Here is a 25,726-nt window from a genome sequence, read left to right as displayed (position 1 = left end):
GATTGAGCTGATTTTTGGTGTCCAAAGAAATGGGGGTGTGGGGATAAAGAGTAACTGCTTTGCAGTGAGGAGACCCTTTTTTGGCCAAATTCCAACGTTTAGACCACTTTTTGGGCCATTTTGTGTTTCTCAGTGGCTAATTTGGTGTGGTTTTTAGTGTTTTTAGGTCCCTCAGTGTTTTTGTGTTGAAATTTTGTGAAAAATTGCATAAAAAAATCATCTAAGGGCTTATTGTTTGACCTGTTTTTGTGTTTTTGTGTTTGTGTGTTTTTGTTTTTGTTTGTGTGTTTTTTGTGTTTCTGTGTTCTTGGTATGCATAGGCCATTTTGTGTGCTGTTTTTGTGCTAATCTCTAGTGCATGACCAGGTCATCTAAGAAAACATTACTTGACTTGGATCTTGAATTAGAGAACACTCTTAGAAGGCAAGCTAGAGAGCTTAAGTCTCGGGATAGGAGTGACCCTAACAGTGCTTCTAATACTTCATCTGAACCTATTCCAGAATTCATCAATATGGCAGATAATGGTAATGGAAATCATGGAAATAATGGAAATAATGGTAATGGAAATAATGCAAATCATGGTCATTTGGATGGTAGAACCATTAGAGAGCTGGCTGCACCTGATGTGCATTACCAGCCCCTATGTATTCAATACCCACAGTTGGATGCTAACTTTGAACTAAAATCTGGACTAATCCACTTGTTGCCCAAGTTTCATGGTCTTGCAGGAGAGGATCCGCACAAGCATCTAAAAGAATTTCATGTTGTTTGCTCAACCATGCGGCCACAAGGAGTAGATGAAGAGCAGATCAAGCTGAGAGCCTTCCCATTCTCACTTGATGGATCAGCCAAAGATTGGCTCTACTACCTACCACCAGCTGCTATTACCAGCTGGGATGGATTGAAAAGGATCTTCCTGGAAAAATTCTTTCCAGCCTCCAGAACAGCATCAATAAGGAAGGAAATTTGTGGTATAAGGCAGATGAGTGGTGAAACTCTACATAAGTATTGGGAGAGGTTCAAGAAGTTGTGTTCCAGCTGTCCTCACCATCAGATAAGTGACCAACTCCTAATTCAGTATCTCTATAAAGGTCTAATCCCCATGGACAGGTACTTGGTAGATGCTGCAAGTGGAGGAGCTTTGGAAGAGAAGACCCCAGCAGCTGCACAAGAGCTGATATCAAAGATGGCACAAAATGCCCAGCAGTTTGGCACCAGAATTAACACTCCTACAAAAGCCATCAATGAAGTCAATGTGGCTGCCACTATGGACCAGCAAAGGATGGAAAACAAGCTTGAGGAATTGGCTTCCATGGTCAGGCAGTTGGCATTAGAGAGAAAGCAACCCCAGCAGCAGCTTTGTGGCATTTGCTCCTTGCCATCCCATACAACAGATCAATGCCCACAGTTGCAAGAAAATAATGAATCTGTTGCTGGCATCTTCCCTGGTAGACCTTTCCAGCAGCACAATCCACCTTTCCAGCAGCATCCACAACACAAGTATGATCCATACTCAGCCACCTACAATCCAGGTTGGAGAGACCATCCAAACCTCAGATATGGCAGCCCTTCCAGTCAACATGTGCACCAGCAGCAGCCATACCACCAGAATCAACCATTTCAGCAGAGGTTCCATCCTTCAATTTCAAGCAACCATGCTCCACCACCAAGGCAGAATCAAGCCATGCAACAAGCACCACCATTACCCAAGTCAGAACCTACCTTAGATGATCTTGTTAAGCAACTAGCAGCCAACACACTCCAATTCCAACAGAAAACAGAAACCACAATTCAAAATTTGGAGACCCAAATAGGCCAGCTAGCCACAAACATCAATGAGTTAAGGAGTCAAGGTTTGGGGCAGCTTCCTTCACAACCAGTTGCCAATCCAAGGGGTAATGTTAGTGCCATCATGCTTCGAAGTGGGAAAGAAGTGATCATCCCAACCCCTCCACCATCATCAAACATGGAGCAGCATGTAGAGAAGCAGAATGTAGAGGGTAGCAAAGAGCAGCAACCCTCCTCAGTCCAAGAAGCCAAGCAACCAAACTCCAGCTATCAAGAACAAAGAGAGTCTTCCAACATCTAGCCCCTGCCATTCCCACATCGAGCAACACAAAACAAGAAAAGAGCAGAGGCCGAAGTGGATAAAGAGATTCTGGAAACATTCCAGAAAGTTGAAGTCAACATCCCCCTCCTTGAAGCCATTAGACAGATCCCTAAGTATGCAAAATTTCTCAAGGATTTGTGTACTCACAAGAGGAAGCTTATGGGGAATGAGAAGATCAACCTTGGGAGAAATGTCTCTGCCCTTATCCAACCTGCCATGCCAGCAAAGTGTAAAGATCCAGGGATGTTCTCCATTCCTTGTACTATAGGAGACATGCAATTTAGCAATGCTTTACTAGATTTAGGTGCATCCATTAATGTCATGCCTAACTCTATTTATGCTTCATTGCAGTGTGGTCCTTTGAAGCCAACAGGAGTGGTTGTCCAACTAGCCAATAGAAGTACTGCACACCCCACTGGAGTCCTAGAAGATGTGCTGGTTAAGGTTAAGGATTTAATCTTTCCAGCAGATTTTTATGTTTTGAATATGGAAGATAACAGCACACTTGAGCATGCACCCTTGATCCTAGGGAGACCATTCTTAAAAACTGCTAGAACTATTATCAATGTGCATGAGGGTACACTTTCCATGGAATTTGCTGGTAACACAATTAACTTCAAGATACTTGATGCCATGAAATTCCCTGCCGAGGATCATTCCACCTTTCAAGTAAATAGAGTTGACCTGTTAGTGAATGAAGCATGTTCTGAGTCTTCTGATTTAATTGATAAATTCCTCACTGTGCATGAGTTCCCAGATACGATTATTTGCACTAATTGTAGTGATGGAGAGAGTCAATGTGCTGCATGCTTAGAGATTGCTGAATTTTTGCATAGACATGAGTTTGATTTTGATGCTAACATTTCCCAAGTGGAAGATAGTGCTGCTAACCTTGTTGAGCAGGTTGATAGTGCCTTGGAGTTAGAGTTCCAGTCAAATAGGTCAGCCCCCTCTTTGCAGCAGCCACCCACCATTCAGTGCAAGCCTTTGCCTCAGCACCTCAAGTATGCATTCTTGGAGAAAGATGAGAAGCTGCCAGTCATCATTGCAAACAACTTGCAGCCTGACCAAGAGAGAAAGTTGCTGGATGTGCTGAAAAATAATAAGAAAGCAATTGGGTGGACTTTAGCGGACATAACTGGAATCAGCCCATCTGTTTGCATGCACCGTATCTTATTGGAGGAAGGAGCAAAACCAGCAAGGCAGCCTCAAAGAAGACTTAACCCAACCATCCTTGATGTGGTAAAACAGGAGGTAAGTAAATTACTTGCAGCCGGTATTATTTACCCTATTTCTGACAGCAAGTGGGTGAGTCCCGTTCAGGTTGTTCCAAAAAAGACGGGCATCACGGTGGTCCCAAATGAGCACAATGAGCTCATCCCCATGAGAGTGCAGAACAGTTGGAGAGTCTGCATTGATTATAGAAAGCTGAACCAAGCAACCAGAAAAGATCATTTTCCCCTCCCATTCATTGATCAGATGTTGGAGAGGTTGGCTGGTAAGTCATACTATTGTTTCCTTGACGGTTTTTCCGGGTACTTTCAGATTTGCATAGCCCCAGAGGATCAAGAGAAGACCACCTTCACCTGCCCCTTTGGCACATTCGCTTATAGAAGAATGCCTTTCGGTCTATGTAATGCTCCAGGTACCTTTCAGCGATGCATGGTAAGTATATTTTCAGATTTTATAGAGCATTGCATGGAAGTGTTCATGGATGATTTTTCAGTTTATGGCACTTCTTTTGATGATTGCTTGGTTAGCTTGGGTAGAGTCCTAGAGAGATGCATTGAAAAGAACCTTGTTTTAAATTTCAAAAAATGTCATTTCATGGTAGAACAAGGAATTGTTTTAGGGCATGTTCTGTCTAAGAAGGGTATAGAAGTGGATCGGTCTAAGGTTGATGTTATTGCTTCATTGCCTTACCCTACCTCTGTGAGGGAGGTGCGTTCTTTCCTTGGCCATGCAGGATTTTACAGGAGGTTCATCAAGGATTTCAGCAAGATTGCACTTCCACTTTCCCACCTTCTCCAGAAAGAAGTGACCTTCCACTTTGATGAGCAGTGCAAGCGGGCATTCGAGGAACTGAAGAGTCGATTGATTTCTCCACCCATCATACAGCCACCCGACTGGGAGTTGCCCTTCGAGCTGATGTGCGACGCCTCCAACTTTGCAGTGGGTGCTGTCCTTTCACAACGTGTGGAGAAGAAGTCACATGTCATTGCCTATGCCTCGCGCACCTTGGATGCTGCTCAAGCAAACTACACCACGACTGAGAAGGAGCTTCTAGCTATTGTGTTTGCTTTAGATAAATTTCGCTCCTATCTTCTGGGTTCTAATGTTGTCGTGTTCTCTGACCATGCAGCCCTGAAATACCTATTGAAGAAGCCCGATGCTAAGCCCAGGTTGATACGGTGGATGCTCCTACTTTAGGAGTTCAATGTTGAGATAAAAGATAAGAGTGGGGTCGAGAACCTAGTAGCTGATCATTTGAGCAGGGTCCCTCCTTCTTCAGATTCCACAGTCATGGACTCCCAGCCTATCAGGGATGATTTCCCAGATGAGTTATTATACCACATTCATGGTGTTGAGCCCTGGTATGCTGATTTAGTAAATTATTTAGTTGCTTCTGAATTACCTGCATATTTTAAGAAGGAACAGCTAAATAAATTTAAGAGTTAGGCTCGGTATTATGTGTGGGATGATCCCTATCTGTGGCGCATGTGTAGTGACCAGGTCATTAGGAGATGTGTGCCTAACCATGAGTTTGCATCTGTCTTAAATTTTTGTCACACACTTGCATGTGGTGGTCACTTTGGTCCCCAACGTACAGCTAGGAAAGTCCTAGATTCTGGATTATATTGGCCTTCACTCTTTAAGGATTCATATGAGTTCTGTAAGAATTGCACACGTTGTCAACACACAGGCACTATATCACGTAGGAATGAAATGCCTCAACAACCCTTATTGTTTTGTGAAATCTTTGATCTTTGGGGCATTGACTTCATGGGTCCATTTCTTGTGTCATTTGGTTATTTGTACATTCTGTTAGCTGTGGATTGTGTTTCTAAGTAGGTGGAAGCTAAAGCCACCAGGACTGATGATGCTTCTGTGGTTGCAGATTTTGTTCGTTCTCACATCTTTTGCAGGTTTGGCATGCCTAGGGCCATCATCAGCGACCAAGGATCCCACTTTTGCAATAGAAAGATGGACACCCTACTTCGTAAGTATGGGGTAATACACAAAGTGGCGACTCCTTATCATCCACAGACTAATGGGCAAGCTGAAGTCTCAAATAGGGAAATCAAGCAGATTTTGGAGAAGACTGTCCAGCCCAATAGGAAAGACTGGAGCACGAGATTAGAAGATGCACTTTGGGCCTACCGCACGGCCTACAAAACCCCCATCGGCATGTCCCCCTATAGGTTGGTTTTTGGAAAAGCGTGTCACTTGCCGGTGGAAGTGGAGCATAAGGCGTATTGGGCGGTGAAGCAATGCAATATGGACATCAGTCAAGCGGGGTCCCAAAGAAAGCTCCAACTTCAAGAGCTTGAGGAGATTAGGATGGACGCATATGAGAACTCACGCATCTACAAGGAGAAGACCAAGGCTGTGCATGACAAGCTTATTGTGAGGAAGACATTCGAAGTTGGCTAGAAAGTTCTGCTATACAATTCTCGTCTCAAGTTGATGCCCGGTAAGTTACGTTCTCGTTGGACTGGTCCTTTCATAGTTATTCATGTTTTTCCCTTTTGTGCAGTTGCAATCAAGGACGAGTCCAATGCAAAGCAATTCACAGTGAACGGGCAGCGGCTTAAGCCATTCTACGAGAGCTTTCAGGAGCATATTGTGGAGGAGCTGCATCTCCTCAACGCCACCTCCATTTGATACACCAGGCTATTTCTCTCTCCCTAATATTTTACATTTACTTGTCTTATTCTTGATTGGACTTGCATGTTTACATTGAGGGCAATGTAAAGTCTAAGTGTGGGGGGAGGCAGCATTCTTATTTTAGCCGCATTTTCTTTATCTTTTCATATTTCTTTTTCCTTGGGTTTAGTTGAGTTTGTTTTGCGTGGAAATGCAAGTTAAGCAATTAAGTCTAAAAGAACCCATCATGATTAGAACTTCAATCTTATCTTCCTTAATTTTGAGTGACTTGGCAATGAGTTTGATTTGATAGATTGATTGGGTAGTCTACAGCCGTGAGGATTTTGAGCCTATTGTCTTTCTTGTGTGTGCATTCACCTATCATGATCTCCACTCTAGAACTTGTTTTGATTCTTGGTTGAGGCTATATTTGTTCATGCATGACTCAAACATGATTAAGGCATTCTTTCTTGTCCCCATTTAGCCATTTTGTTATACGAAAAAAAAAATAATAATAATAATTCAATCAATCCCTTTCGCTTGCCACTTAGAGCCATCATTTTTACCCTTCATTCTCATACACCCTTTTTGGACCTTCCAACCTTAGGAAGAGGAATAGTAAGTGCATTCTAGTGAGAGAGATTGAATTCATCGAGCAAGTCATAAGGCCAAAGGCCATTTGCATCCATGAAAAAGAAAAAGCAAAGCGAGAAAAGGATAGAAGGGTGAGAAGGAGCATAAAACGCACTCACCTCTTTCGAAAAAAAAAAAAAAAAAAAAAAAAGAAGAAAGCAAAGTTGAGACAGAGCGTAAAACGCACTCAACCGAATAAAGATGCAATGTTCTTCATAACGCTTGGAAATTCTATCTCTTGATCTTAGAGTTGCATGAAATGTTTTCTCGACCTAAGGCATGTTTTCCTTCATTGTTGTCTTTCCATTTCTTTCTTCCCCACATTACAACCCTGAATAAGTCCTTTTGATTTGTGGCATGCATTTGACATGGATAGTGGAGATTGAGAAGATAAACAAGCTTATGGTAGTGGAATTGTGATTGGGTGAATTTGAGCGAAATAGTCACCACCACCACCTCTTGAGAGATTTTTGAGCATACACTTGTCCTGTGAGAGGCTTCTACTTTTGATTTGTCTTATTGGATGAATTGCCATGTCACTTGTTTTCTTGGAAGTAGAGGAAAGATGATCTTTGAATGATGAATTCTTGAAGACTTACCTACCTTGCATCTAATTTGTGTTTTTCCACATTTCTATTCTTGAGTCATAGAGTCTAGTGTTTTGCCCAGGAGTGCAAAAGTCTAAGTATGGGGGAATTGATAGCATGCATATTTATACCATATTTTGGCATTTCACCTCATTCTTATTAGGCCATTTGAAGTAATTTTTGCTGATATTTCATTGTTTCTATTTTATTATGTTTCAAATTGTCCTTACACTATTTTCTATCTTACCTCTACTCTATGGATCCAGGCTTTAGGGAATTTTGGATGGGCTAGAGAAGTGGCTCAACTAAAGGAGCTTGGGCCTACTTTCAAGGAGCAGACTTGGGCTACTCATTGTGCTGTTTTGGGCTCACTTGTTTTCTATTGGGCTAGGCCCAACCCCAGCCTCCCTGGCCTTTCCTTTCTTAGCCATGTATTTAAGGCCTCTTAACATTAATTTTTAGAATATCATGAGATAGAGAGAGAGGAGAAAATAGAGAGGATTCTGCCCGTTTTTGTTGTTGTAGCATTTTTCTGTTTTCTACATCTTTTGTTCCATTTTGTTTTCCTTGCTGTAATGATAGGCTAGAGCATTTGTAACCGGTTGTGTGTCTTGAATCCATGTGGAATTTGAGTCCCGGATGAACTACAAGAATCTGGTTTGTTGTTTGTTTCTTATTCATTTCTATTTGGTTTAGTTTGGGCAGATTTGTGAATGCATGGAGTTCATGGCAGGTTTGTGTGAATTTGTATGGTTTCATTTTCTGTCAAATGCTTAAGAGAGCAGAATGTTATAGCCGGTTGGTATAACATCTAGGAAATGAATATTATGTGCTTGAACGGTTGTTCTTGCATAGGTCCGGATAGGTTGAATAGAGAGTGAATGGCTGCATTTTGTTTACAAGAGATTTCTGTATTCATTTTGTTGTTCCAATCATTCTAATCCTTGGACGGTTGTTGGGGATGCTTTGAGTTTGTTATCCGGATATCAAAACATCTAGCAAGCCAAGGTATATAGGTTGGACGAGGAAGATTTCACATAGGAGACAAATACACAGCCGGTTGCATATCTTTTACTGATTTTTCATCCATCTTTATCTTTCTGTTTTGTTAATTAGTTTTCTGTCAAAAAAAAAACCCCCCCTAAACAAACTATTATTTGTATTGGTTCTCCTTTGTTGGTAGAAGAAAGTGAGGCTCCTTGTGAGAGATGACCTAGGGTGCACTTTGCTGCAAACTAGAGAAGAGATGCAAACATAAATCTCTAATTCTGGAGTGGTTCGACAGCCGTTCAAGTATCAACATCAAGGACATACAAACTGTTATGTACTATTGTTTTACCATAAAACAACTCATTTTTATCAAACGAACAACTATTGTCCTTAAATAAAAATGAATATCCATCCTTGTCAAACAAGAATTAGAAATTATATTTCTAGTCAAACTAGGATTGTAGTAACAGTTATGTAATTCCAATACAAGCCTTGTGGGCAATGTTAATAAATAGGTCCTTACAACTAATGGAACAACTTTTGATCCATTTACCACGTGTAGGTACACTTCTCCTATTATTAATCTCCTCGTACTCCTAAGCCCATACATGAAAGTGTAAATATGAGCACTAGATCCAGTATCTAATACCCATGTGGACTGATCAGAAGTAGATAGATTAATTCCAATAATATAAATACCGGAAGTGTCTTGAGTAGAACTCTTCTTACTCTACACTTCTAGGTTTATCACAGTGGAGATAGATTGCATTCTCTTTGCCCTTTGGGTTTTAGTCTTCTGGACACTTCCAGATTGCGCTATGGAAGAACTTTTCTTCCTTTTGGCTTTCTTACTCTTGGGCTTGCCCCTGTGCGCCTTAGGACCTTAAACTAAGAGAACATTTCCCTTGGCCTATAATAAATTTTAGGCTTGGTCTCCCTAAGTATGGACAACCACTCTCCAAGAGTCTTTTCCATAGCCGTTGGGGAGGGACTGTAGCACCAAATGTAGGGTAAGTTTCGGCATCCATACCCAAGTTGAGCTCTAGCAACCTATTGATAAAACGTATCATCTCCATGACATGTTTCTCAATAGATGATCCTTAAGCCTAGCCATGATCTCATAGGCATCATAACTCTTATGATACGACCTATATTTTGGGGTCATAGCAGCCAAGACGATATATCAAGCGATGATCATATCACCCATATGCATCGTCCAGTCCTAATGTGCTATTATTTCTTTAATTTGTGGCTTCGTAAGAAGATAGCTCTTTATCGCATAAAGAATCTTATCATACGTGAGGACTATCCTCAAGATGATCTCCCAGTCATAGAAATTAGTCTCATTGAAGGTATTATTGCCCTCGAGTATCGATCTTATCGACATGTTTTCGGACATTCTGGATCAACAACTGAATAGAGATATTATTATAATCATATTGAATTACGAAGTCATAAATTGCAAGAAGTAACATTTTATGATTGCTCCCACTATTTTCTACGAGTTTGCCATCCTCAAGACATAACTCGAGAAATCCTATTGGAAGATTTCCTAGTAGGCTAGGATCCCATCTCCCCTCGCACAACCTTGAGCGACTCAACAAATTGTGTTAGGATCGATTAGGTAGGTACTTGCTACCAATTCCATCTCCATGCAACTCCTAGATTCATTGGGTTGACAACTCCTTGCCAAGCACATGTTATGTGACTCCCAATCTTTGCCTTTATACTCAGTAAGGCCTTGATTGACTCAACAAACCCCACCTTTCTAGTTAAGTCGGATCCACCATTCAGGGACATCTCATGGCCCATGAAACATAGGAATTATAGGTGACACATGACCTTGAGTGACTCAACAAATCAAGTGCCAGATAGAAACCTAATGCTTCATAATGATGGAAGGCAAGTTGGCTTAATATTAATGAGGGATTTATTATTTATTTACTTAGGTCTCATCACATGCAATTAATCAAATTAATAATGTATAATAAACGACTCAAACCGGTGTATGGTATGGATAACTACGGCTAGTCCCCTCGAGCCATAGAAGGGAAGTTAGCGGGTCAAACCTAGGTAAAGAATCACATCTTGCTTCATAAGCACATTCTTCAAGCCTTCGTTAGTCTTCGAATCTTGTCTTCAATTTGGCTCCATCTCTTTCTCTTCATACAAACTACAACTATCACTACTTAATTCTATTCTACATACATTACATAGAATCAGAAACCCCGAGTTACATTCGGGGGGAGTGAGATGAGAAGAGAATGTACATCAGAGTATAAGAGAGGTAAGACTCGCAGGCCCTATTTCAAAAACCAAATTTACAAGCATTCATTCCCAACGTAAAATAAATGGTCGACTCGATCCATACCATACACCCATGCAATCAATCTAATTGATTCATTCATAATTATGTTAATTAATTATCACATTTATTTCAATCTTAATGAAACGCTTTCAATAAATTGAAAATTTGTATAATTTTGGAAAAACAAAATTGTTTTAATTGTGTTGGGCTTGGGATCTATCCATTAGTCTAACTAACAAGGCTCAATAGGCCTTGGATCAACCAATACATGTCAAACATACACTAGCAACCCATAATTAATAAATAATCCACTTAACAGCCCTGGCCCATTTTTAATCACGGCCCATAGGTGTCATACACTTATGGATTGGATAAAAATAATAAAAATTTGACCGGGCCCCACGTAAGGGAACAGAACGAACTGGGTCATCGAAGGGTCAGCCCGGGTGCTTCACGTGGACCTCGAGGAAGGGACAAACCAAAGCCCGAGGGTGCGGGAGGGGCCGGGAGGCGGCTAGACAGCCTAAAAAGCGAACTGGGCACGGTTGGGCGCGGCTGGGCTGCGCCTGGCGCGAAGCAAGGGTAGCTGGGGGGGCGAGCGCGGCCCACTGGGGCCGCATGGGGCACGCAAAGGTCGCGCTGGTCGTCCGCGAGCGTGCGGGTCGCCCCATGCGCGTGCGCGCGGGCTTGGAGGGGAGTATTTGTTTTTGGTTCATCTCGAATCCATTCGAGCTTAACATTCCTCCCACTAGCCACAACATCTATGAATTCCTTCTCAAGGAATACCACATGCTTGGCAACAAAACACTTTTTGTTCATATGGGTGGCAAAAGTAATATCCATTTGGATATCCCACAAACAAACATCTCATTGATTTGGGTTTTAACTTATTATTGTCAACACGTTTGACATCAATTTGACAACCCCAAATCTTAAGGAAAGATAGATTTGGCTTCTTTCTTTTCCATATCTAATATGGAGTCTGAGTAACTGATTTACTTGGAACCCTGTTCAAAACAAAGATCGCGGTGAGGAGTGCGTATCCCCAAAATGAAATAGGGAGTTCAGCGTGACTCATCATGGACCAGACCATGTCCAACAAAGTCCTATTCCTCCTTTAGACACACCATTCATCTCTAATGTTCCAAGTGGAGTCCATTGTAAGAGAATCTCATTCTGCTTCAGATGATCTAGAAACTCACTGTTCAAGTATTCACCATCTCGATCTGATCAAAGTATTTTGATACTTTTCCCAGTTTGCTTCTCTACTTCAAATCTGAATTATTTGAACTTTTCAAAATCCTCAAATTTGTGTCTCATAAGATACACATAACCAAAACATGATCTATCATCAGTAAAGGTTATGAAGTAGACATAACCACCTCGAGCTTGGGTGGATATGGGCCCACACACATCAATGTGCACAAGTCCTAGCACTTTTGTGGCCTTCACTCCTTTTACCTTAAAAGGAGACTTAGTCATTTTGCCAAGCAAACAAGATTTGCAAGCACCATATGATTCATAATCAAATGTGCCAAGATATCCAACTTTATACAAGTTGGATGTGCGAGTCTCATTTATATGGCCAAGGCGACAATGCCATAAATAAGTGCTATTTAAATCACCTGATTTAAGTCACTTAATATTTATGTTATTTATAGGAGTATCAACATCAAGGACATACAAACCATTATGTACTATTGTTTTACCATAAAATAACTCATTTTTATAAAATGAACAACTATTGTCTTTAAATAAAAATGAATATCCATCCTTGTCAAACAAGAATTAGAAATTATATTCCTAGTCAAACTAGGATTGTAGTAACAATTATGTAATTCCAATACAAGCCTTATGGGCAATGTTAATAAATAGGTCCCTACAATTAATGGAATAACTTTTGATCCATTTACCACATGTAGGTACACTTCTCCTATTATTAATCTCCTCGTACTCCTAAGCCCATACACGAAAGTGTAAATATGAGCACTAGATCTAGTATCTAATACCCATGTGGACTGATCAGAAGTAGATAGATTAATTCCAATAACAGAAATACCTGAAGTGCCTTGAGTAAAACTCTTCCTACTCTACACTTCTCGGTTTATCACAGTGGAGATAGATTGCATCCTCTTTGCCCTTTGGGTTTTAGTCTTCTGGACACTTCCAGATTGCGCTATGGAAGAACTTTTCTTCCTTTTGGCTTTCTTACTCTTGGGCTTGCCCCTGTGCACCTTGGGCCCTTCAACTAAGAGAACACTTCCCTTGGCCTATAATCAATGTTAGGCTTGGTCCCCTTAAGTATGGACAACCACTCTCGAAGAGTCTTTTCCATAGCCATTAGGGAGGGATTATAGCACCCAATCTAGGGTAAGTTTCAACATCCATACCCAAGTTCAGCTCTAGCAACCTATTGATAAAACGTATCATCTCCATGACATGCTTCTCAATAGATGATCCTTGAGCCTAGCCATGATCTCATAGGCATCATAACTCTTATGTTGCGACCTATGTTTCGAGGTCATGGAAGCCAAGACGATATATCAAGCGATGATCATATCACCCTTGTGCATCACCCAGGCCTAATGTGCTACTATTTCCTTAATTGGATGCTTCATAAGAAGAGATCTCTCTATCGCATAGAGAATCTTTATCATGTGTGAGGACTATCCTCAAGATGATCTCCCAATCATAGAAATTAGTCCCATTGAAGGTATTATTGCCCTCGAGTATCGATCTTATCGATATGTTTCTAGACATTCTGGATTAACAACTGAATAGAGATATTAATATAATCATATTAAATTACGAAATCATAAATTGCAAGAAGTAACATTTTATGATTGCTCCCACTATTTTCTACGAGTTTGCCACCCTCAAGACATAACTCGGGAAATCCCGTTGGAAGATTTCCTAGCGGGCTAGGATCCCATCTCCCCTCGCACAAGCTTGAGTGACTCAACAAATTGTGCTAGGATCGATTAGGTAGGTACTTGCTACCAATTGCATCTACATGCAACTCCTAGATTCATTGGGTTGACAACTCCTTGTCAAGCACTTCTTATGTGACTCCCAATCTTTACCTCTATACTTAGTAAGGCCTTGAGTGACTCAACAAACCCCACCTTTCTAGTTAAGTCAGACCCATCATTCAGGGACATCTCATGGCCCATGAAACATAGGAATCATAGGTGACACATGACCTTGAGTGACTCAACAAATCAAGTGCCAGCTAGAAACCTAATGCTTCATAATGATGGAAGGCAAGTTGGCTTAACATTTGATCTCTTTCACCATGGCCATGGATTTAAAGTGAATATCCACCGAAGGTGCCTTAGATACATCATCATCTATCAAGGGATAGACGAGTCCCATCTTGGTTATGCACCCATCTCCATAAGCCTCACGATATGTCCAATGATCGCCCACGTGTAGCCTTTATCTAGGCCCATCGAAACGATGTCAAAGCATATCGGTCTTCTTATGAGATGACCGTGATAACCTTAGGTCAAAGGATTAGTTACACCCATCTCGTATGAGAATTCCATCAACATATAACCAAAATAGATTCTCATGGCGAGTCATGTCCAGTGACACATTCTCCAACATTGGTCACCTACGTACTTGTCTAGGCATCCCCATGCCTATGGGTGTGAGACCCCCGTTGCTATCACATAGCAAAAACATAGCACATACAAGTCTTACCGCAATTGTCAATGTCCATTCTTGACATTGCTACGACTTGGGATGTTTAATGATGTCTAGAAATTGTGATGCATCATCTCACATCTTTACAGATTAATCACAGTATACATCATATAGACTTCTATCTAATTTCATTTGATTATTACAATAATAACAAGAAACTAATAGAATGACTTCTGGTGAATTTGAACAACTCCTTATTCAAATAATAAACATGATTACAATTGTCAGTGTACAACATGCCCAATCTGATTGGGTCTAGAGCACTTACACTAACACACTCAATGGGCAATACAACCTATGACATCAAATTATCAAAGAGGTACTGAAGGACGTACCAATGGTATACCTAAGGGTAACTCAAGTCAGGAGGAAGAGAGAACAAATGGAAACTATTTGGATCAAATCCAGGGAATTATGGGAAGCATAGTGGTGGTCATGCAAGGGATGCAGACCTAAGGCAGACGTCCATCTTGCATGTTGGACCTATATCACAGACAAAATCCACCCGTTTTCCAAGGAAAATCGAGAGCCGATCCTAGTGAGGGGGAATTTTGGATCGAACAGACTGAGAAATTGCTCGACCACCTCTACTATGGAGAGGATGAGAAGGTGAACTGTGCAACTTTTATGTTACAAGGTGAAGCCGAACGATGGTCGAAAGGAGTGAAGAGGGTTATGGCCACCCCAGCACTAGCGGGAACACCCTATGTCGGCTGGGAGTGAGTTAAGGAGCTATTCAACGACAAATACATTCCACTTAGCCTAAGGATGGCAAAGGAAATGGAGTTCATGGATCTAAAGCAGGCAGGAGATATGAACATGGCTCAATATGAAGATGCATTCACTTGACTAATCAAATACATGCCAATATATGAGTGGAACAAGAGAATCAAGGTGCAAAAGTTTTTGGGAGGGCTAAAGCTAAGGATTCAAAAGGCCCTCAGTAATATAAGTACGAAGTCCTATGCTGAGGTGGTGTGGCAGACAATGGTCATTGAGGAAAATTGGGATCGAATTGACTCTATTCAAGGAAGCAACCAGCAAGTTTCCAAGTTAAGTGCCGGGAAAAAGTTGGACCCGAAGAAGGTTCAGTTCAAGCCCAGCAAACCCTCTTTGAAATGTGGGAAGCAGCACCCTAGGAGGCCCTGCAGGCAAGGGATGAATGTTTGCTAATTATAATTTTCCTAAGAAAGGACTTGTCTGCTACAACTGCAACCAGCTAGGGCACTTATCAAGGGATTGTCCAAAGCCCAAATAGATGGGACAATTGTTAGGGCCAGTAGGAAATCCAAGAATCTAGCAAGGGAGAGTATTCAACCTAACGTGTTAGGACATGGATGAGGATTTGGCCATCATTCAAGGTACGATGTTTACCTCTGGTTTCCCTATGCATGTTTTGATAGACTCAAGAGCAAGTCATTCCTTTATTTCAAATGCATTGTCCGAAGTATTAAGGGAAGAACCAAAAAATCTGAATTATCGTATGATAGTAGCAACCCCTATGGGGTAGTCTTTAGAAACCTCGTTAGGATAAAAGAATAAGAGAATTTAGATAGGGGAAATTGAGTTCTTGGTAGATTTAATCCTTCTTGAATTTTGAGATTTCAATATAATGTAGGGATGGATTTCTTAACCAAGTACGATGCCACCTTGGATTATAAGGCCAAGGTAGTTAGTCTCAAGAATGGAAACTCGATTATTAAATTTCAGGGACAAGGTGGAATAAATGAAAAGAAATAGGTCTCAGCCCTAAAGGCAGATAAAATGTTATGAAAGGGAGCTTACGAGTATTTAGCACACATTCAATAAAATATAGAAGTCCTTGTAGAATTAAGAGATGTGTTAATTGTTAAAGAATTTGAAGATGTATTTCCTGAGGAATTATTAGGACTGCCTCCACAACGAGAAGTTGAGTTTTCAATAGAAATTATGCTAGGGGTAAACCCCATCTCCATACCACCCTATAAGATGGCTCCCGTAGAATTGAGGGAATTGAAGATCCAACTTCAAGAATTGTTAGATAAGGGATTCATTAGACCCAGTATGTCACCTTAGGGAGCACTGATCCTTTTTGTCAAGAAGAAAGATTGAAGTTTGAGGATGTGTGTAGATTATTGGCAGTTGAATAAGGTGACCATCAAGAATAAATACCTGCTTCCAAGAATTGGGGAATTATTTGACCAGTTGCAAGGCACGAAAGTCTTTTCAAAGATAAACTTGAGATCGAGGTACTATCAATTAAGGATCAAAGCTAACGACATACCTAATACAACATTTCGATCTCGATATGGTCATTACGAATTCCTAGTCATGCCATTTGGATTGACCAACGCCCCAGCGCCATTCATGGACATGATGAACTAAGTTTTTAAGCCATATTTGAACAAATTCGTAATACTATTCATACACGACATTTTGGTTTACTCATCTTCTGTGAAAGAACACGAAAACTACCCCAGGATTGTACTACAAATGTTAAGGGAACACAAGTTGTACGCCAAGTTTACCAAGTGTGAATTTTGGCTAGGTCAAGTGGCTTTCTTAGGACATGTCATATCAGCTGAGGGAATATCCGTTGACCCAGCAAAGGTATCGGTGGTAAAAGAATGGAGCCAGCCCAGCACTGTTACCAAAATCAAGAGTTTCCTAGGGTTGGCCGGGTGTTATAGAAAGTTCATAGAGGGGTTCTCCAAGATAGCCTCACCCCTTATGAAGCTAACTCAAAAGGGCATGAAGTTTGAATGGAGCAAGTAATGTGAAAGGAGTTTTCAGACACTCAAAGAAAGACCTATAACCACTCCAGTTCTAGCCATGCCAATGGGTTCGGAGGTTATAAGGTGTACATTGATGCCACGAAGAATGGATTGGGATGCATGCTAATGCAATACGAAAAAGTAATCGCCTATGGGTCTCGGCAACTGAAAAGGCATGAACAAAATTACCCACACAAGATTTAGAATTAGCTGTTGTAGTGTTCGCCTTGAAAGTTTGGAGACACTACTTATACGACTAGAAATTTGAAATCTTCACCGATCATAAGAGTTTATAGTATGTATTCTCCCAGAAAGATCATAACATGAGGCAACGTCAATGGATGGAATTCCTAAAGGATTATGATTGTGTCATTCAATATCATCCCGGTAAAGCCAACGTAGTGGCCGATGCCTTAAGTAGAAAGGAATCAGTGTGTATGGCTAGAATGATGGTGTTAGAATGAGAGTTAGTTGAAGCTTTCATCCCGATGACAATGGGAGTTGCTCTGAAAGGAAATTCAGCCTATGTAGCAAATCTCACTGTCTAGTCAAAAATGATAGAGTAGATACGACAAGCTCTCCCTGAAGATGACAGAGTCAAATTATGGGTTGATGAGCAAGGTCAAGTAAAGACCTCAAATTTTGAATTAAGAGACAACATACTCCAATTTTAGGGAAGAATATATGTGCCATGAATGAAGGAACTACCAGGAATGAAGAAGACTTAAAGGCTATGTATTGGTGACCTGGAATGAAGAAGAGCATTGCAAGATATGTTGGGTAGTGTGATATATGTCAGAGGGGAAAGATCGAGCATCAAAAACCAGGCAGAAGTTTACAACCATTAAAAGTTCCAGAACAGAAATGGGAACACATCACCATGGATTTCATGACAAGTTTACCGAGAATCCCTAAAGGAAATGATACCATATGGGAGATTGTAGACAAACTAACCAAGTCTGCTCATTTTTTGGCTATGAAGGTAAGTCAATCTATAAATAAGTTGTCCCAACAAAATGGTTAGACTTTATAGCATACCAGTAAGCATTGTCTTAGACCGTGATCCAAGGTTCACCTCAAGGTTTTGGGGTAGTTTGCAAAAGTGCTCAAGCACTCAGTTTAAGCTAAGTATGGCCTATCATCCCAAAACTGATGGTCAATTAGAAAGGATCATTCAGACCTTAGAAGATATGTTGAGAGCATGTGCTCTAGATTTTTTTGGAAGTTGGGAAGAGTACCTGCCGTTAGTAGAGTTCACCTATAATAATAGCCATCACAATAGTGTTGGATTGGCTCCCTATGAAGCGTTATATGGATGCAAGTGTAGATCCCTGGTATACAGGACTGAAGTTGGAGAACGATAAGTATTAGGTCTCGAGAGAGTTTAGATAACTACTTACAAGATAAAGACCATACAAGACAGAATCAGAAAGGCCCCAAAAGTCGTCAAAAATCTTGTGCTGATATCAGACGAAGAGACTTAGAATTTCAAGTCATTGACAAAGTGTACTTAAAGTTATCCCCTCTAAGGATGACAACTCGAAGCACAAGAAAGGTAAGTTAAGTGCCAGATATATTGGATCGTACGACATCATAGAAAGAATTGGGTCGGCGGCTTATCGACTAGCTTTGCCCATGACCTTATCCAATCTACACGATGTGTTCCACGTGTCGCGACTCTGGAAGCATGAGCTAGATCCATCTCAAGTAATGCCAACAGAAGCCACTGAACTATAAGAGAATCTTTCTTTTCTCGAGAGACCAGTCAAAATATTGGACCAAAGAAATCAAGTTCTAAGGAACATGACAATTCCACAAGTTCAAGTGCTATGGAGGAATCTAGTAAGCGAGAAGTTAAAATGGGAGCGAGAAGCGGATATGAGAAGTAACTTCCCATTTTTATTTAAAGAAATAGTAGGTAGAATGGATGTGGAATAAGAAAATTTTGAGGACGAAATTGTGTAAGAAGGGGAGAATGTAATGTCCCGAATCAAATTTGAATAAATATATAATTATTTATTGAAATATTGCATATTTTGGTGGCAATAATGGAATCTAGGAGACAGTTTAAGGGTATTGGATACCCAAATCAATAGAAGGGAGTACCCCAGGATGTGAATGTTTTAAAGGAAAGTAATATCCATAGCAAGCATATTAAAATAAGATTTTTAGTGTCGAGAGAAGTTAAATATGAAACGATTTTCGATACAACTTCGAATTAGACTGGAAAAACTAAATTATCACAAGAGGCTTCCAAAAAGTCAATGGAACCTTTGTAGAAGGAAAATATTATGTAAGGAACAACCTTTCAGTGTTCTCAGGATGAAACAAAAGGGTTTACGGCCAAAATGAATATTCAGGCCTAAGTGTGATTTTTGACAATTTCTGAAGGGAGTCGAAATTACATTTTTTTTTTAAACTCCAGGGGTTCAAATAAGAAGTTTAGATCGTGAAGGTCTTAACAAAAGTTTTGGAAAACTTAGGGGCTTTGTGAAAAGGGTCAAAATGGAATTTTAGAAATTTTAGGGGTGAAAGTGCAATTTTTGGAAAAGAAAACTTGGCAGCCATGGCCGACCAAGCTTTCGGCCATCCACTCCAATGCTACTTTCGGCCACAAAAAACTTGAGGTAAAGGTCTAAGGGACCCTGGAGCTTGGCTTAGAGGGATCTATGACCGACAAAGATGATTAAAATGGATAAAATTCAACCAAAAATGGCTAAAAATTCCCCACTGTAAATCAACCTTTGGGGCAACTTTTGATGCGTTTTGGACAGATCTAGGGCAAGAGAAGACACTAGTGGCTTTGGGTTATGCGAAATTAGTCATTTTATGGGTCGAATTTGAGTATAAATAGAGGATGTAGTGGCTTAGGGTTTTGCAAGTTTTGAGCTTCAAATCGACCCTATTTTTAAACGAATTAATGGATGAAAATAAAGGGCTTTTGTTGCCCATGAGTTAAGGATCTTTTCTGGAGAATTTGAGGCATTTTGGTAGCCATTTGAGGGGGTTTCGAGGCTTCGTCGGAAAAGGGAGGCGGACGGTTTGGCCAAACCTATAACCGGTCAATCGGGGCTCCTCCGGACCTCCTTTCGAGCATCGGAGCATACCCTCACCATCAACTTGAAAAGGGCTTCAAGGCCGTGTTTTCGGATTCATCGTCGATGCTGGGGAAGATGACCGACGCGTGAAGCTCACACGCAGCCACTCGCCCTAGCACGTGTAGGCGCGTGGCCAATCAGGTTTTTCTGAATTTTTTTCAATATTTTCCAAATTTAATTTTAGGAATTTTCATGTAAAAATATTTGGAAAAATATTAATTTGGGCATTTATTTTGAAATACTAGAGAAGAAAATTGGAGAAAAATAGAGAAAAAAAGGTAAACAAATTATGAAAAAATAGGTTTTCATGATTATTTAAATAAATATATTGGATAGGGTGCTTTGGGACTTGATGTGAAGTAGTTGGTACTATTTTTTAGATTTGGCATGAAAATCGAGATGGTACACGCTTTTCGAGATTTTTTCAAACTTTGTAAAAGGTAAGGGGTACTTCTCAACTGAATTTAATTACCAAACTCAAATTTAATGTAAATGGTTTTAACATGTTGTCATGTATTGATGTCAATATGTCATGTAGATTGCATTTACATGTATTGATGATGAAATATGCATGTGTTCACGATGATATTATTGATCATACATTGCATAAGGGTTTGGGATTATGGACTAGCACCGTTGCTCTACCAAGGGTTCACCCATACATCTCAGCCTTGTAAGGAGGCTGTAAAAATGGGGAGCAACAGTTAGGTGCGGTTGACTCAAACTAAGATAAGGAATAAGACATTTTGCATAATTGCATCCATGCACAAGATATGTTTATTGTTCCCTTACTTAAATGATTCATCATCTAACTTGGGTTTTTCCCCTAGAATATTCAAACGTCCCAGATGTTGTTATGGTAGATGTAAATGCGGAAGATGTATGTGACGGCACTTGTTAAGTGCATAATGTATTTGATTATGAAAGTGATGTATTTAAATTTCTGCTACTTGAACTCTGAACGTTTTTGAAAGTCCATGGTGTAAGAACTAATTTATTATCAATGTTGAGAGGTTAGGTTTGATCATTGCTTCCACTATTTATGAATGCCTAGTCTAGCTTATTTGGTGTATAATGCTTTTCAATGCTAGGTAGGTAGGTGGAAATTTTAGGAGTTATATTATGTTGAGTTATATATATATATATAAAAAGAATTTCTCAAGATTCCCAAGTTATAAAATGCCCGAGAAAGTGCGGTGTTACAAATTGGGGATATTTTTTCCTAACTGTATCCTCGAGCTCCCACGTAGCTTCTTCATTGGTGTGATTTCTCCACTGAATCTTTACCAACGGAATGATTTTATTCTCAAAGCTTGGTTGCAACGATCCAAGATCCGTCTGGGTGACTCTGGATAAGTCAAATTGTCTCTTAGCTCGATCATTTCTACTTGAATTTCCTAGGTCGGGTCCAGTATATGCCTTCGAAGTTGAGATATATGAAAAATGTCATGGAAGTTGGACAAGCTAGGTGGAAGTTCTAAATGATAAGCCAGTGGTTCAACTTACCCTATTACCGGATAGAGTCCTATAAACCGAGGTCTCAACTTACCTTTCTTCTTCCCTTGAGTCGCCAAATGCTGAGGTAATACCTTTAGATACACATGATCTCCCACCTCAAATTCCAAATCCTGTCTTCTTTTGTCCGTATAAGACTTTTGTTAACTTTGAGCAGTTCGGATTCTCTCTTGAATCTATTAGATCTTTTCTGTCATTTGTTGCACCAGCTCAGGCCCTAATATTTGCCTCTCTCCTACCTCAGTCCAATAGATAGGAAAGTGACATTTTCTCCCATACAGAGCCTCATAAGGTGTCATTCCTATACTGCTATAGTAGCTGTTGTTATAAGCAAACTCTACCAACGGCATGTGTTCTTCCCAGTTACCCTCTAAGTCTAGGGCATAAGACCTTAACATGTCCTCAAGTGTCTAAATGGTTCTCTCAGATTGCCCTTCAGTTTGTGGGTGATAAGCCATATTAAGATTTAGTTGTGTTCCCATGTACTCCTATAAGCTTCCCCAAAATCTTGAGTTAAACCTCAGGTCCCAATTAGAGACTATACTCACTGGTGTGCCATGAAGTCTAATTATTTCTCTAATATATTGTTCAACAAATTTTTGAATCGACCTATCCATCCACGTAGGCAAACATTATGCTAACTTTGTTAGCCTATCTATGATGACCCAAATCGCATCGTTTCCTTAATGACTCCTAGGAAACCTTGTCATAAAATCCATCGTGACATGCTCCCATTTCCATTCTAGAATGTCTACAGGTTTCATTAGCCCTGTCGGTTTCTGGTGCTTGATCTTTACTCTCTGGCATGTGTCTCACTGAGCTACCTTTCTTGCCACACTTACCTTCATCCTCGACCACCAGTAGACTTCTCAAAGTTCTCTATACATCTTCATGGCTCTTGGGTGCACTGTATATCGAGTCCTATGGGCTTCGTTTAAAATTCTTTGTCTCAAGTCCTTTTGGTTGGGAACATACATTCTTCCCCAAAATATGAGTATACCATCATGTATCTCAAAATCAGATTTCTTAGGCTGACCATGCTCATCTACCCATAGATATATTTGTTTATCATCCACGTATGCCTCTCGTATTTCGTTCACTAAGTCCAACTGGACTACCATGCCAACAATAAGGATGGATGATTCCTTCGGCACTACACTCACTGTTAGTTGCCTAAAAGCCTCTAACATTTGCCACTCATGGGCCATCAACCTGGCCATAAAAATAGGCATATTCCTACTCAAAGCATCAGCCACCACATTGGCACAGCCCGGGTGATATTGAATGGTGCAATCGTAGTCCTTGAGAAACTCCATCCACTATTACTGCCTAAGGTTCAACTCTTTTTGAGAGAACACATATTTCAGGCTCTTGTGGTCTGTGAACACCTCAAAGGTTTCACCATATAGGTAGTACCTCCACAACTTTAAAGCATATATCACGACGGCTAATTCTAGATCATGAGTCGAGTAGTTTATCGCGTTCCTCTTCAACTGTCATGACCCATACGCGATCACTCGACCATGTTGCATTAATACTCAACCCAAGCCTATCTTTGAGGCATCTGTGTACCCAACATATCCACCTGGCCCACTAGGCAGTGTAAGAACAAGTGTCGAGGTCAGCCTGCCCTCGAGCTCCTTAAAGATTTCCTTGCACTTGGCAGCCCATTTGAACTTGGCCTCTTTCCGTATGAGGTTCGTCATAGGTGCGGCTATCTTCAAAAACCCTTCTATGAATCTTTGATAGTAGCTTGCCAATCCCAAAAAGTTTCGCACCTCAATCACGCACGTTGGCTACTTTCATCCCTGAACAGCCTCAATCTTGGCTAGATTCACTGAGATCTCTTCAGCCTAGATCACATGCCCAAGAAACTCAACTTGGGATAGTTAGAACTCGCACTTTGAGAATTTGGCATACAATTGATGTTTCCTGAGAGTTTCTAACACTATTTTCAAGTGCTCCTCATGTTCACTCTTATTCGAGGAATACACCAATATATCATTTATAAATACGATCATGTATCGATCTAAGTAGGGTCTGAACACCTATTCATGAGGTCCATAAATGATGTTGGAGTGTTCGTTAATCCAAACGACATTACCAAATACTCAAAATGGCAATATCTTGATCAAAATGACGCCTTCAGAATATCATCCGGCTTGATTCTCAATTGATAGTATCTAGATCTTAAATAAATTTTTTAGAATACCTTCGCTCCCTGCAATTGATCAAATAACTCATCAATTCTCGGGAGCAGGTATTTATTCTTGATCGTGGCCTTGTTTAATTAATGGTAGTCAATGCACATCCTCAGACTACCATCTTTCTTCTTTACAAACAATATTGCCCCGCCCCACAACGACGTACTTGGCCTGATAAATCCCTTATCGGTCAATTCCTAAAGCTGACTCTTTAATTCCTTCATCTTCGTCGGAGCCATCGGGTATGATGGGATTGATATTGGTTGGGTCCTTGGTACTAGTTCAATTGAGAACTCGATTTTCCTAGGCGGAGGTAGTTGTTGTATCATATTTTTTGATATATAAGAAAATGTGTTTGATGAAAAACCAACCTTAGAATGAAAAATCTTTATCAAAATCTCATATTTTGAAATAAGTTTTTCATATTTCGAAACATGCATGACTAGTGTTTTGGCGCGAATGTTCAAATGTTTGAAAATCTCAAAATTCATGCATCATGTTTCGAAACCATCTTTCCATGTTTTGAAACATCATTCTGCCATGTTTTTATACATGTTTCAAAATGTTTTTTGATAAGGTTACAAATGTTTGATAAGTTTATAAGTTGTATTTTGAAACTTGATTGAAAACTAAGCATATGTTTCGAAACCTCAATCATCTTTGTCAACAGAGCATTTAAAAACTTTGTTCAACATGTTTTGAAATATGGTTTTAAAGTATGTTTCGAAACCTTCATAGCATGTTTCAAAACATCTGATTCTGACAGAAGAATATTTGAAAAACTAGCATGCTTCTGTACTTTAAATCAAAATCTATTTTTAAAAGTCAGTTTTTGATTGAATCTACATACCCTGATATTTTAATTTAAAATATTTTGTAAGTGGAGAATAATACAAAATCATTTTGTTTTTAAAAGATGTCTTCCAATCATTCTATCTCTTGGTGCATATCCAGCTATAAAGGCTGGATGTTTCGAAACATGATATGTATGTTTCGAGACCTGTGTAAAAATGTGTTGTTTCATAACCAATAATATGTGTTTCGAAACCTACTTTTTTTATCTTGTCTCTAACGGTTATAATTAGTCAAAATTCTATTTCTTGGTGTATATATCAGTTCTTTGAAGACAAGAAGTGTAATACACGAAAATTTGTAAGCTATTTCCATTAATTAAATGAAGCATTGTCTCGATTTTTCTTTAGGTTCTCGAAGACTCGGGAATTTGTGAGATTCAAGGATCTTTAGAGGACCTAAGTGCAATGGACTTCAAAGTTCTATTAAAACTAACTTTAGATTCCAAAAGTTATCAAAAGTGGCTATGGATTTCAAACCCAAATTAAATCAAGCTTGGGACACATGGAAACCCTTCATTTGCTCTTTGGAAATAAAAATCAAAAGTAATGATTAATCACCAATCTTAAGAGACACTTGTCAAGAGAAGGGGACTCTCATAATTAGGAAGACAAATGGCACAAATCCATGGAGCCAAGTGACAAGCTCTCATTGGTTTAAGGTGCCTATATATACTAACCATTTTCCAAGCTTTTGGGCACCACTTTGAAGGGGTAGGTAGCATATAAAAGAGGGGAAACTCTGCTAGAAAGAAGGGAAGGAAACTCTGCCCAAGTGGAAGCCGAAAGCAAGCCGCCGAAGATACGGGCCTGCCTCGAAATCCATGCAAATAGTCACCAAATCTGCAAGGTAAGCTCATTTTTTTCTGTAATCACGTAGAGCGTCAAAATAGAAGTCCATAGGTTCAAACAACACTCGAATCGGAGTTAAAATGAAAGAGTTATGGCCGTTTTAATTTTCGAGGTCCAAAGTCCGTGCGGCGCATGCGCCACACGTGCCCAGCAGGGCTACGCGTCCAGGCGTGTGGTAGCCCGTTGTGGCCGTGCATGTGGTCACATGAGAGGCCTTCCAGGCTTGAAATTTTTCATGCAACCTCCTATT

The sequence above is a fragment of the Diospyros lotus genome, chromosome 13 (assembly GCF_014633365.1).
Source record: "Diospyros lotus cultivar Yz01 chromosome 13, ASM1463336v1, whole genome shotgun sequence".
NCBI lineage: Eukaryota > Viridiplantae > Streptophyta > Magnoliopsida > Ericales > Ebenaceae > Diospyros > Diospyros lotus.
The sequence above is the reverse complement of the archived record's forward strand: the minus strand, read 5'-3'. Positions refer to the sequence as shown.